Source organism: Danio rerio, chromosome 9, assembly GCF_052040795.2.
Source record: "Danio rerio strain M-AB ecotype USA chromosome 9, GRCz13ab, whole genome shotgun sequence".
NCBI classification, from domain to species: domain Eukaryota; kingdom Metazoa; phylum Chordata; class Actinopteri; order Cypriniformes; family Danionidae; genus Danio; species Danio rerio.
The window spans coordinates 35,520,509-35,535,708 of record NC_141029.1 but is presented as its reverse complement, the minus strand read 5'-3'; positions in this window follow the sequence as shown (position 1 = coordinate 35,535,708).

The following is a 15,200-nucleotide window of genomic DNA, read 5'->3' as shown; positions in this document are numbered from 1 at the left end:
GACTTGTCTGATTTCTGTGACATTCTTTGGTTCATGCTGATTCCAATAAGTTTTCTGCAGTATTTGTGGTGATTGACATGCAGTTTAACAGATGATTAGGAAAATCTACTTTCTGCTACTTTTCCAACTAATCAAAGACTTCAAGTTGTTATTTGTTGCTCTTACAACTGGGATCAATGACAAGACTTCTCAGGTAGTGTATATATATTATAAATAACCTACATGTATATTGAGGCCACTGCTTAGTCTTATTTGAAGTTAAAGCAGTACTAAAATATATATATATATATTTTTTTTAGAAAATATGAATTGCGCATATTCTGAGGATCAGTAAAAAACTAAATTATGAATACGCCATAGACTAGCTGGTGTTCAAACATACAGAACACAAGGGAAATTACAGATTTTAAACACTTTAATCTCTTTTAGAAAAAAGTCTCAGAAAAGTATAGTATATGTAGGAAAGTATAGCATATTATTGAATCACACCACATGTTCCTCAGACAAAAGCTTTACTGAGTATGCGCTGTCTCGTTTGTCTTCAAACAGCAAAAAGGTAATTTACTTTTCATGAATGGAGGTAAATCTTTTGCTGTATGAGAACAGAAAAAAAGAGAAATTGGAAAATGTGATGTTTACCTTGTGACTCTGCCAAATGTTATCACCTCGTCACTGCCCACAATGTCTCCCGCCATCCCAGCTAAGCATACAAAAGAAGCAGCAGTGTTGTATAGAGATAAGGAATGCTGGGATATCGTATCACCCAACGATACTTTGAAGTTGTAGATGCTGAAAATGGGTTGTAGTGCAAAGAGGGGGGAAACACAAATAAATTGTGTGCGATAAGCACTGGATAAGACTCTCCTCCAGACCGAAGAAAAGAAAAAGAACAGAAGAGGCATCACCAAACATCATCAAACGAGAGAGAGGAGCAAATCCCACATGAAAGAAGGAAGAAAATATCCCTAAAGACACAATTTAGAGACGACCAGGGGTCCTTATTAAGATTTAGTGTAGGCTACTTGCTAAACAGTTCTGTGTCACTTCATTAAAGAAAAGGTGTGAGGCTGCTGTGCTATATGAGAAAAGCCTGCAACCCCATTCAGTCATCTCAACTATTGTGTATTCAGGATTGTGGAATATGTGCTGTACACAACCAAATATTTTAAACTAGCTAGGCTAAGACATTTTTAGGCTCTCTGTACATTTATAAGTTATATTTCATTTAGGTAGGTTTCTGACAGGAAAGGCCATGTTTTGTGATCGGCCGATTCGAATCACTCGATTAAATGGGCATTATCAGTGGTTATCAGCTGATAGATATGAGCCAGTAGAGGCCTTCTGCGCATCCTGGCATGTGCATCCACATGGTTAATCGGCCCGGAAGTTAAGTTATTAACATCTACTTCTACCCCAACCCTGAACAGTCACAGTAATGTAAAAACAGATCTGAAGTCTTCTCTATTAAATTCCAAATTACAGAAATTCTTAGTTTTATTTTGAGGGAAAGTTTAAGCTTCTCAAGTTGTAGGCAGGACGACATTTTTTATCAACCTGGGGAGGATATTTTCGTTTCCAATTTAATTAAATCAATCTACATGCCAAAAGGGTTATAAATCTTATCACTGCACTGTGATTTTTAGATTTAGACTGTGATTTAGATTTAGTTCTGCATCATCACTGACACCAAATATAGCTAAAATGGGCCCAGAGTATATTTGTTTTCCCACCGCTTCTGATATTAACTGAAAAACCAAAATCCAGTAATTAACCAATTTAGGACAACTCCAAAACATGTGACCAAGCGATGCCGGAGTGTGACTGCATCTGTCACACAGTTGGTCTACAGAGGGAAACATGTTTGGAGAGCTTTGATTTAGACAAGTGGAGTCGGTTTAGAAAGTGGGTTTTTATCACTCCAATATGACAGTGGACACACTGTCCAAAACAGCTTACAAAAGTAGATTTTCCACTCTTAAAAATAAAGGTTCTTTGTTGGTGTAGATGGTTCTTTAAAGAACCTTTGACAGTTATGGAACCTTTTCAACTTAAAAAGGTTCTTTGCAGCCCCAAATGGTTATTTGTACTATGAAATGGTTCTTCACGTGATTGTCGCCCTTTAATAAATAAACATTACTTTTTAAAATGACTGTTGAGATCAGAAACTGTTAATAAAAGACTGATGAGATAATGATTTGTAGCTTGGATCTCTTTCAGAGTTTATCTTTGAAAAATAAAGTATAACACTGAATCCTGCCACCATGTAGTTACCAATTTAGGCATGTATTATTTACTTGCTGAAGAAGTGGGCAGATTTAGGGCATTCAAGCTTTATTAAATTTAAATTTTACATTCAGCGCCTTAATTTTATGTAGCAAATAAATTCATTTAATTTAGGACTGTGAGATCACACAAACTAATATCAGTTAGAAAGGAGACCTTTAATGCATTTCATGACCAAAGAATTGAAAATATACCTTTAAAAATTAAATGATCATGTAATACAGTATAATCCTCCATAAATGTCTGTGCTGATGTGCAGGAATACAATAACTGTGGTGAGTCATGTTTGTTTGTTTGTTTGTTTGTGTGTGTGTTTGTGTATGAATGTGTGGGTATAAGGCCAATACTTAATTTATGCCAAGTGAATATTCAGAGCCTTAAGAGTCCTGTCTGAATGTCTGAGCATCATGACATCCACCATCTGCTGCTGGATCAAACTGTGTGCTGGTTGCTGAGATAAATGGAGGATATTACGTCTAAATGTTGCTGTTTAATCCATCATTTAAATGACTCCTGAATTGCCCATAGATACCATGAAACATACATGACACCATCTGTGTGTGAATTATTTCCTCTGAGCATAGAATGAAAGCAACAGAAGTCTTTAATAATGTGAATGCGCCATGCTGTCCCAACAAATATCCTTTTCTGTGCCCTTCCTTCTCAATATCTGCCACAGGTTTCAATCATTCAAATCAAATATGTATTATAAATTCAAATGTTATTTAGACACTAATTCTCTTGCAATGTATTGACTTACAATTGAAAAGCATTTATTTGTGAGTAAAAATATAGCTTAAAGTTTGACGTATAGCTTAAAGGTATATAATATTAATTCATTTAAAATATAATAGTTTATATATAAAATTGAGAAATAGTTTTGCAAACAGGTGGTTCATTGAAAAATCCCAGATCTGGAAGCCAGTGGCTGGATATTGTACAGTCCATTCCACTGGAGATATGCTGGAGGCATGCTTTAAGACACATTATTGTTGGGCTAATGAAGTCTATTCAAATCTGGTGTCTCCAGAGTGATTCTAAATGAAAGAGGCAAACAAAGGAGGTCAAATGTGACCTGCTAATAATTTGGCCCATAATGAGAATGTGAGTTCTGTAATAAAGAAAACAGAAGCACAGGCACTGCTTGAACCCACTGGGGGAAGGGTCAGCGGTGCCACAGACAAACTGTTCTGCCTTAATAAAGTGTTTTAAAGCAGCTGGAAGTGAGTCAGAGAAGTGAGACAGAGAGTAGAACCCGTATTTTGTGTCTAAAGTATTTACTTTTCCCTTTAATTTCCCTTTAATATTTAATGTGTCCGTAAATTGTTTCCAGTCTTTATGGTTAATACTTTTCTAGTTCATTGATGGTCATATGACATCTATGTAAACATGAAATATTTCATTCATTTATTCATTTGTTTTCCTTCGGCTTAGTTCCTTTATTCAACAGAGGTCGCCACAGCGGAATAATCCGCCAACGTATCCAGCATATGTTTTACACAGTGAATGCCCTGCCAGCTGCATCCTAGTACTGGAAAACATCCATACACACTCATTCACACACATACACTACAACCAATTCAGTTTAATTGTTTTACCTGTACCGCATGTGTTTGGACTGTAGGGGAAACCAGGACACTTGGAGAAAACTCACACAAACACAGGGAGAACATGCAAACTCCACACAAAAATGCCAACCGACCCAGCCAGGACTCGAATCAGCGACCTTCTTGCTGTGAGGCGACAGGCGAGCAAATAGAGGAGACACCATACCATGAAATATTTCAAGTGTTTTATTTTAATTTATCATACATTGTTATGATTGGGTTCATTATATCAAATCTCCACCCATCATTAATGTTGATGATAGTAAAGAATGGAATATTGTCTTTCTCCTTGTAGTCTATATTAATATATCAATAATTAAATAGGTGTACTAAATAAGTAAGGTGAAAAGTAATCAACAGGTAAATCAAAAATGTCAGTTCAGTTGTTTTTTTGTTGCATTTACACGGCTGAACCAGCAGATGTCTTCACTCTGCTAGTTTTGAGCACTTTTAGCTAGCACAATCTATCTAATCCACAGTAAATTTAGCGATAGAAAACTAACTAAATGCGAATGAAGCCATCGCAGTGGATTATAAAGAACAAGGATCTCTCCCACTGCTACTTAACTGAGGTAAACTACTTTACACGTTGTTTGCTAGCCTGGCTTGATGAACTCGTTTTCACTCGCCATAGTCACTCAAAAGTCCAAAAATCATTAAAAAAAACAAACAAACAAAAAATTACTAACAAACAAAAATGGTTTTTGTATCTGAAATTACTTGCCGTCTTATAAACTTTGAAATGTAAGAAGAGCATAATATCAGAATGGACTGGCCATCTTATCATTTCGAAATCACGATCACGATGTAACGTTAACGTAACGTGATCTCTACGTTGTTATGAAAAAAAAAATATAGGCTATTTGTCGTAATTGTTTAGACAGATTGATATCACCCAAAAAATGTTGCTGGTGGCCATTGAGTTTAACAGTACAAAAGAAGCTGAAATGGGGTTGGCAACGTGACGGTGACTCTTACAAAAATTAAAAATGCGTTTTATAGTAAATTGATGTTTTTGTCACATTTTTAAATATAATTTTTATATATTACATGCAGTTTTGGGCGATGCAGTGGTGCAGAATGTAGTGCTGTCGCCTCACAGCAAGAAGGTCGCTGGTTTGAGCGGCTGGGTCAGTTGGCGTTTCTGTGTGAAGTTTGCATGTTTTCCCTGCTTTCGTGTGGGTTTCCTCCAGGTGCTCCGGTTTCCCCCACAGCCCAAGGAAATGCAGTACAGTACAGGTGAATTGGCTAAGCTTAATTGTCCATAGTGTATGAGTATGAATGAGTGTGTATGGATGTTTCCCAGTGATGGGTTGCAGCTTAAAAGGCATCTACTGTGTAAAACATATGCTGGATAAGTTGGCAGTTCATTCCGCTGTGGCGACCCCAGATTAATAAAGGGACTAAGCCAAAAAGAGAATCAATGATTGAATGAATGAATAACAGTTTTACTAAAAATATGTTTAAACTATGGTCAATGTATTATAAGCCATGATTTAATTTGTGATTACCATGGTTTAACTAAAAACATGGGGATGTTATAAGTTTATATGTTAAATGATGACAGAATTATCATTATCAACAATAATTCATTGTGTTCTGTCATCTGGTTTTGTTATAAATGAATGTAAATGAAATGCTCTATGGCCATAAACAGCAGCTATTCATCGTTTGTCTGTTACACATATGTTTGAGCAAGTCTTAAAGCGGCTCAGTGACAAATGAGAGCCATAAGTGGGAGTTTAGAAAAGACAAGACAGATAGAGATGTGTGAAGGCAGAACCAGTGAGGAGTTAATCACAAGCACAGTGTGAGGGCAGACAGCTGAACGTTGGCCAGAGGCTGTAGAGAGATCCTCAGCTCTTCCATGGATCTTCTGTCTTCAACTGTATGAAGAGAGATGTTGACAAAAACCTGTCAGAATAAAAGATTCTTATCCTGAACATAAAAAAATCATGTTTAAAGGCAAAAAAAATGAATGCAAAGACATGTGCTTAACATTTCAAACTTTTATATGAAGTATAACTCATATGAGTGATTTCAACATCAGCTTATGAACATACATACAGTATTTGATGGTTGTCCATGATTACCTTATTAGAACAGTGTAAGCTAGAAACCTGCACCGGACAGATTTTTTAGTCCCACTCCCGCAAGATTCTGTTCCGCTTCTAGATTATTTTTTCCCATTCCTGCCCACAGTAATCAAATTTTGTCTCGCTCACGCCCGAAAAAGCCAGCAGGTAAAAATACAAGTAGTTTTATTTTCACTGCTTCTTCCCGCTACTTTGTTATTTGTTTCACTAGATTTCCTTTTGAATAGAAATACAAAAGAAAATAAACAAATATATTTAGTATTATTTTTTATTCAATTAAATGTAAAAGGGGTTGCATGGTGGCGCATTGAAAAGCAATGTCGCCTCACAGCAAGAAGGTCGCTGGTTTGAGCCTCGGCTGGGCCAGTTGGTGTTTCTGTGTAGAGTCCCTGTGATCGCGTGGGTTTCCTCTGGGTGCTCCGGTTTCTCCCACAAGTCCTAATACATGCGCTATAGGTGAATTGGGAAGACTAAATTGTCCGTAGTGTATGTGTGTGAATGAGAGTGTATGGGTGTTTCTCAGTGATGTATTGCAGCTGAAAGGGCATCCGCTGCGTAAAACATATGCTGGATAAGTTGGTGGTTCATTCTACTGTGGCGATCCCAGATTAACAAAGGGACTACGCTGAAAAGTAAATGAGTGGATGAATAAATAAATGAATGATGTGCTTTTCAGAACATAGAAATACAGGCAGAGCAGTTAGAAATAGGCTAATCATTTTACTATGAAACAAAATATTAATAAATGTTGATTTCTCAAGTGGCCAAACAGAAAAGTATTTGGCCTAATACAGATTCAGAACATGTGTTAGAACAAACATTGAATAAAAGTTAACCTAATTTCAATGTTATTATCCATGATTTTAGTAAATTAATTTAAATATATTTTATCACATCCAATATTTTCTTGTGTCGTACTTGGCGCTTTGGGTTCTGATGGGTCCTGCTCTTGGGTCATAATGCCCCAATTCACATTTGTGATTTTTTGTGAATTTTGAAAAGATTTGCTTTAAGTTAGGATGGAAACTTAGCTGTAGGCCGCCTGGTCGTTCCACTCCCATGACACATGCCACTTAGGCCAAATCCCAATTCTATCTCTTAGCCTTCCCCTTACCCCTCGTTCACATGAAGGGGTAGGGGTGTCCCAAATCTTTTTAGCTTGAAGACATAGGGTTGAGGGGAAGGGCCAGATAGCCCTTGAAACTAAGATTTTTCAGGACCATACTCGATACCCGAGGTATAAAAATTTCCCAGAATACACCATCAACAGAGGCAGCATGGTGGCCCAGTGGGTGGCACAATCGTGTCACAGCAAGAAGGCCGCTGGTTTGAGCCCTGGCTGAGTTAGATGACGTAGGGCTGGGCGATTTGGCCTAAAATCAAAATCTCGATTAATTGAACATGCATGGCTTTCCTCTGGGTGCTCTGGTTTCCCCACAAATCCAGAGACAAGCGCTATAGGTGAATTGGGTAGGCTAAATTGTCCATAGTGTATGTGTGTGAATGAGTGTGTATGGTTGTTTCTTAGTGATGGGATGCAGCTGGAAGAGCATCCGCTGCGCAAAACATATGCTGGATAAGTTGGCGGTTCATTTCGCTGTGGCAACCCGAGATTAATAAAGGGACTAAGTCAAAAAGAAAATGAATGAATGAATGAATGAATGAATGAATGATCGCCATTAACAACAGCAACATGACTGCACGTGGAAGTCAGGAGATAAAAAACATTTAAAAAATGCTAAATTTTGCATAAATCTATAATCCATAACAACTCTTGTATAGTAGTCTCACAACATACTTTCACATCTGACACTTGATGAGACTCGAAAACTTTCAATCCTATTTCAAAAGTTTCAATCCTATTGGCACATTATATCGGTATGATAACATGATATCAATCCCTGCAGTGATTTTCTTAACATAAATACCAAATAATAATGCATCTAGAGTAACTACAGCAGTCGCTATTGTCAATCTCATATGAAGCAAGATGACATAGGATGACGTGTGCAGGTGTTGTTGTGCTGTTCCATTTCTAAGGGGTAAAATTTGAATCCCCTCCCCTTCACACTCTGTTTCAAGGGCCAAGGGGAAGGGGTAGGGGTAAAAAATAGAATTGGGATTGGGCCTTATCTATTTCAAGACCCAATCGGTCATAAAAGTATTACTTTCAACCTCCAGCCAGGCCTTATACACAAAAGGACACCACCAAGACCACATCACTATCTATCCTCTGCTGTCTTACAACACAAGTAACATTAGATTGTTTTTCATCAGCAGGTTGAGGGCACTTTGAGGATCCCAGAAGTGAGCAGAATGCTTCCAGAGAGGAAATCTCATTGTAAATGCTCTGTGCAGCCTCAGGTAAGAGAGTGAAATGAAGTTTGATCTGCACTCTCTGTAAAACCATTCCACATGATGAACCGAAACACAGCTTCACTGCAACATCAAACAGAATAGTCACAAAGGGTCAAGCCTCCCGCAAAAAAAGAACATTTCTGAAGTAGAGTGGATGTATCTGAATTAACAAATCGTGACATTGGCTGCGAGATTGGATTGGTCTGGACGATGCAGATGCACAAAGAAAGTGAAGTAATCAAGGTGAAAACGCAAGAACAGAGAAACAAGAGGAAAATAACAATTCCAAGCAAACAATAAAGCAGTTTGGTGGAAACCTGGAACATTTAAAATAAGGGAAAAAACACCTGCGGCAGTTCCAACAGAGCAAACATGCAGATATAACACAACGTAAATATGCATTTTATTAACTGTAAAAGCATTCTCTTAACAAATTCAGGTGTTTTAGCTTTTGCCTGATGTGAATGTTCTTTTGTTGCACTGCTTTTCATTTGGAAGCAATTACGTCCCGCTCCATTAGTCAGATGTTTTTAGCCTGAATTAGATCTAGCAGTAGGTGAGGCCCTCCTGATCATCAGAGAAAAATGATCAACATCAATCAGGATAAGTTACGTGTCAGGCCGTCTCATTTACCTCTCAGTCATTACCATCAGCATACCGGTGGGTGGATAATTGGTTTTCTGTTGATGGGTTTCTGTGTCATGGGACAAGCAGAAGTGTACGTCTCATTGATATTGCCACAAGAAAATATACTTTTTCTTTTTGAGGTCATGGGCTAATTTGTCGTGTATTTTAAGTGTGCAAATTATACAGTGACTTTATGGGGACGGACTGTTTTAAAAGAATTGCAGAGTTTTTAAGGTGCTTTACAGTACATGCATGATATCGATTACATGTAAATGTGACAATTTCAGGTCATAATCTGTTGGGGGTTGTTGCTTATATTTTTCATGATCTCCCACTGACTTACAGTTGCAGTTCATCCTGCTATTTACTGCATCACTTGTTATTCCAAACTTGAAAATCTGGGGGAAAAAAAGGTGTTTATTGAAAAATCATGAGCGCTGTTGCTATGGTATTTCACCTCTGGCGACTTCGGTTTGTTTGCATCTGTTTATCAACAGGTGAAATATATATATATATTTGGCAAACAGAGCACTGATAGCTTTCAAACACACTTTTCTGAACACTGTATATATGAGATAAAGTGATTTAAAATGAATCATTAGAGAACAAGAGTGAATGAAAGAGCACAAGTCTAAAGTTCACCAGCTGAACATGCTGAGTTTGCTGACAGTGTCAGAGCAATATGAGATTACCGAGTCTTAATAGCCTGACTCAGTCCATGGGATTTTAGCGTGGGAGTTAAATTTGAGTATAATATTTGCAGAGCAGTCAATAGGCCTGATGGTCTAAAAATTGTTCAAAGCAGGAATTGAAATACTGCAGAGGCGGAAACCCTATAGTGATATCATTCAAGTCAGAGTAGGCATTTAATATTAATAAATGAGCATGTTGACCAATGAAATCAATTAGAAAGGGCCTGGTTCAAGTAGCCCCATAATATGTAGAGCAGTGTTTCCCAAACCTGTTCCTGAAGGCACACCAACAGTACACATGTGTAACCTCTCACTAATAAAACACACCCAAATCAACTCATCAGAACTAGAGACAAACCTGAAGTCAATGGGTCAGATAATGGAGACATACACAATTCACTACCTGACAAAAGTCTTGTCGTTGATCCCAGTTGTAAGGGCAACAAATAATAATGTGACTTCTAGTTGATCATTTGGAAAAGTGGATTTTCCATATGAATCATCTGTTGAACTGCATCCCAATCATCACAAATACTGCAGAAGACCTATTGGAACCCACATGGACCCAAGAAGTTTGGTGAAGGAACAATCATGGTTTAGGGTTACATTTAGTAAAGGGGCGTGCTTACAGTATAGTATAGCGCTCCTTCACATACTTCAGCCTTCACATCAAAGTTCCTGAAAGCAAAGAAGGTCATGGTGCTCCAGGATTGGCCAGCCTAGTCATTAAACATGAACATTATTGAGCATGTCTGGGGTAAGATGAAGAGGAAGCATTGAAGATCAATCAAAAGCATCTTGTTGAACTCTGGGAGTCCTGCAAGAACACTTTCTTCACCATTCCAAATGATTTTATTAATCAGTTATTTGAGTCATTGGAGAGATGTATGGATGCAGTCCTCCAAACTCATAAGAGTCATATGCAGATCGCTCACCAGAAGCACCGCTTGGCGACGCACAGTATTGGCCAAGCAGCGCCATGCATTTTATAATTCTAAACATAGGTTTTGGATTAGTTTGATTTTAAACAGCATGCGAATGTGTGCGTCTGGTGTGCGATACTTTCAACTGTCATGTGCGTGCCGTGTCAGGGCGCATCCGGTGTGCGACGACCTTTACACAATATCTTTTTTTTTACAGTTTGCTTTACAGCAATGCCAGAGAAACATTTACGTCAACAGTTTTAAAAGGACCATTTAATTCTTAAAGTGATTAACATTTTAATGAGCTTATGAGTCCTTTACCTCTTTAAAGAATCTTTGTTTGAATGGAAAGATTTCATGGGTGCCATTGATTCTTAATGGCGCTAATAAAAAACTAAATTTGCAATTGTGTGTCCCTTAGCAGTTCCAATCTTTTCAATGACAGCTGTGTAAAACATGTCTGTGGACCACATGTCTTCATTCTCACCCCCAAAAGAGCTGCAATTCATGGGGGGAAAAAAGCTTTTATTTAGAGCAAGATTGTGTAAGTGTGCATTTCGTCAGTTGCTGCATTCAAAATTGGACCCATGACTTTAGGGTTGTTAGTGTTATGTTATGCTTTTGCTTCTTTGCTCATTGATCTTTGGATTTGGAAAATAGTTTCACAAAATTCACCTGTTTTCGAATCCTGATTTTGTAGGAGATATTTAGTAAACATTAGTGCTTTAGAGCTTTTGCCAAGCACAAGTATTGAAAAACGAAACCATGAATGCTGGATGACGATAAGAACAGCTCTGGTGCAATAGTTTTCAAGCCTTTGTTTACAGTAAAATCAAAAACAATAAAATGAGTCAGTTTCCCTCATTAAATTAAACACTGTTGACCGGTACTACATTTTGTCCTTGCTTTCTACAGAGTTCTAATCAAAATCCAGAAGACTAATTCGATGCTGGTTTCCCATTTATTTTCCTTTTGATTTTTAGAATGGGTATTCAATTCTGGAGTACAATAATAATGGCTGGTTTAAACTTCATTTTAGGATCATTGGGCATTTTGATGTTTGCACATTGTAAACTGCAAACACTTTAACACCCCAAACATCTTTATTGAAACCTTTTAGAAACACTTTTTTTAATCAACATAACTACTTCAACATCTCTACAAGGTTGTGCATAATGTACTTTATCGGTTAAATAGGCAAAGTTATTATTGAGTAGTTTTGTTTACCAAAGTCCTTAATTTACTCTTTCTTGAATTGAAATCCCTATTATAAAAGCTACTAACTTCGGCAACTTCTCCAGCACATGTTTTACACAGCGGATGCCCTTCCAGCTGCAACCCATCACTGGGAAAATACAATTAATTATTAATTACAATTATTATTTTTTTGAAAGCTTAAAACCATCACATAAATCATAACAAAAGACACAATTGGCAAGACTAACCTTTGCGGAGGAGCATGTCGTGTGGACATGAAATTTAAATTTAGTGATAAAAGCAATTTTAATTCATTTTAGATGGGAAACATGATGTTCATCATCAAATTGGGGAAAGACTGAAACCAGAGTGTAAAGAAGTGAAAAGTAGAGGAACTGTCATGGTTTGTTGTTGTTTTTTTTTGCACCATGAGCCTCATACAGATACATATAAGTCAATGCAAATGTTTATGGGAAGCATATTTTATTTAAGCTGTGGGGTCTCTTTTAATTACAATGCAGATATATGCATACGTACAGCTGGCTAATGAAAGATCTGCAATCTGGGACTGTATGAAATGTGTTGTTTGAACTGGTTTTGATGGCAGAGAGCGCAGAGAGAGATTATATTTTAGGAGATTGACAAATATGAAGGGTTGTGTGGAAAACCTTTATATAGAGATGATTTTCTTTTTAATAACAAACCTTATGCATGCTTTTGGTCATTTATAATTGTCCAAATTCACTTACATTAGAATAAGTTTAAGAATTAATTCATGTGTGTTCACGTGGTATGATGATGAAAAGTTTGGTTTCATCTATTATATTAAACCTTTGTTTTCAACATTGGAGAAAGTAATAAAAAAGCTCACAAATGAGATTTGCAAGAAAGAGTTTCATCCGAGGAATCATAATTGTGCTAGAATACTGAAAAATAAAGTTAAAATTGCTAGATGTATACTTGGAACTTTTAAAAAAAAAGTCAGATTATGAGATGAATGAATATATACCTTTACTTTTCTTTTTTCTGTGGTTGGACCAAGTCTTTCTTAGTATCAGGTTGTAGGGACATGTAAAAGCTGTAAAAAGTTTCAACACAACCATTTATTTTGGTATATTTATTAATTGAAGAAATGCTCAGGTTTCCATTCCGCAATGAGGAACCCATTATTCTGAGTCCATTGATTAATTCATCCCAGTCGATTTAATTGTGCATTTTACATTTATGCAGGCCTATATTTACATTGGTTATAAAAATCCCAGATCAATCCCGGCATCAATCCCAGATTAATGCATCCCAGTCGATTTAATTTTGCATTTTACATTTATGCAGGCCTATATTTACATTGGTTATAAAAACAATCACTTTGCATTACCCAGGCCAGCACTTCATCTTATGTTGATGTATTATGATTGTGAATCATTCCCCGGAGTGCCAGAGAACATGATTACGGCTGTCTTGTATTTAGTACGATAAGTGGGTAAATGTTTGACACCTATAGCAGGCAATGCTAATCACAGATCGCTGCCGATAGAGGTTTTGATTCGGAACATATCATAATTACCTCAGAAAGGTAACCACGGACATGTTATTAAATCTTCTCCCACATGAACAGACTAGCTTGTCTATTCCTCTCACGCCCATAAGCTTATCACTGAAATGCAGGCTTATGAGGGAAAGTGTGTAAACTAAAATTATCTTAGCGTGTGATCCAAACAGATGTGGGAGGAGCCATGAAACAGCTTGTGCAATTCATTTCTATATATATAAATGGATCATGGAGAAAACTTGCCTCCTCAAACGTCAAACTAATTATATAAAAAGAAACATACTAATTAATTAGATTTTAAAATGAAAAGACAAACAATTGGCACTATGGTTTTAAAATATAGTGAAAGAAACTGTAAAGGCTGCAGTTCTGCATTTCACACAGTTCCAGAACAGTTGGCGTCTTCATGCTGGTTTCTGAGTCTTGAGTTCAGTCACAGCTCAGTGACTATAGAGGAAATCTCTGCAGCCTTGCCAACTGTTCTCCAGCTCTGCAGTCACAGATCTCAGCTTTATAGTAAGTGGATCAGCAAATAAAAGGAACATTTAAATGAAAATTCAGTGTAGCCGTGAAGACACAAAACACACAAAACGCATTATTAGGTTGAATGTGTGTTTGTTGAATGATGGGTTTGACTCAGAAGCCTTCACGCAGTTTCACATATTTTGTAATTCATTGTTTTTTTTTTATTCATACATTTGAATTGCATTGATTACCTTGATTTTTCTCAAGCAATGTTTGATGGTAAAAAGTTTATTTTTAATAGTTTAAAGTGATATATTGTCTGGGTTGGTGTTGTAAATCATGGTACAAATACCTGGTAATATACTGCTAGTACTTTTTCTGTTATTGTATGGACTTATGGTACTGTATGTAATTCTCTATATATTATTTCTTAAACAATGTATTGTTTTAAACTAAATTGTCAATAAGAGCCACTTTGTTAAAGTGCACAGTGTAAATAAATGGGGGAAAACACAAACACCTTTTACTTAACAGATATTTCTACAGTGCACATGTATATAACCCTGGAAATTGGTAATTACTTTTTTCAACAACAAGAAAAAAACTACCTAGAATTTTTAAAAAGCTATGTATTAATTTACAAAAATATAATCTTTGAGTGAATGAGAAACCAAAACAGAAATAATTAATTAAATTATAACTAAATTGCAATCTATTAAACATTGTTTTGTTTTTTTTGGAATATTGAATGCAATTATATTGCCTGATATGTACATTTATATGTATATTTAACACAATTTTCATGATGCATGCAGCTTCAGAACCGTTGATACAAGGCAGGATGGATCCATGCTTTCATGTTGTTGAAGCCAAATTCTGACCCAACATCTGAATGTCGCAGCAGAAATCGAGACTCATCAGACTAGGCAACATTTTTACAATCTTCTATTGTCCAATTTTGGTGAGCCTGTGCGAATTGTTGCCTCAGTTTCCTGTTCTTAGCTGACAGGAGTGGCACCCGGTATGGTTTTCTGCTGCTGTAGCCCATCTGAATCAAGGTTGGACGTGTTGTGCATTCAGAGATGCTCTTCTGCATACCTCAGTTGTAATGAGTGGTTATTCAAGTTACTGTTGTCTTTAAATCAGCTGGAAACAGTCTGGCCATTCTCCTCTGACCTCTGGCATCAGCAAGGCAACGGACCATTTCGGAACATTCTCTGGAAACCCTAAAGATGGTTGTGCATGAAAATCTTAGTAGATCAGCAGTTTCTAAAATACTCAGACCAGCCCGTCTCACACTAACATGCCACGTTTAAAGTCACTTAAATCACATTTCTTTCCCATTCTGATGCTCAATTTGCAGCAGATCGTTTTGACCATGTCTACATTCCTAATTGCATTGA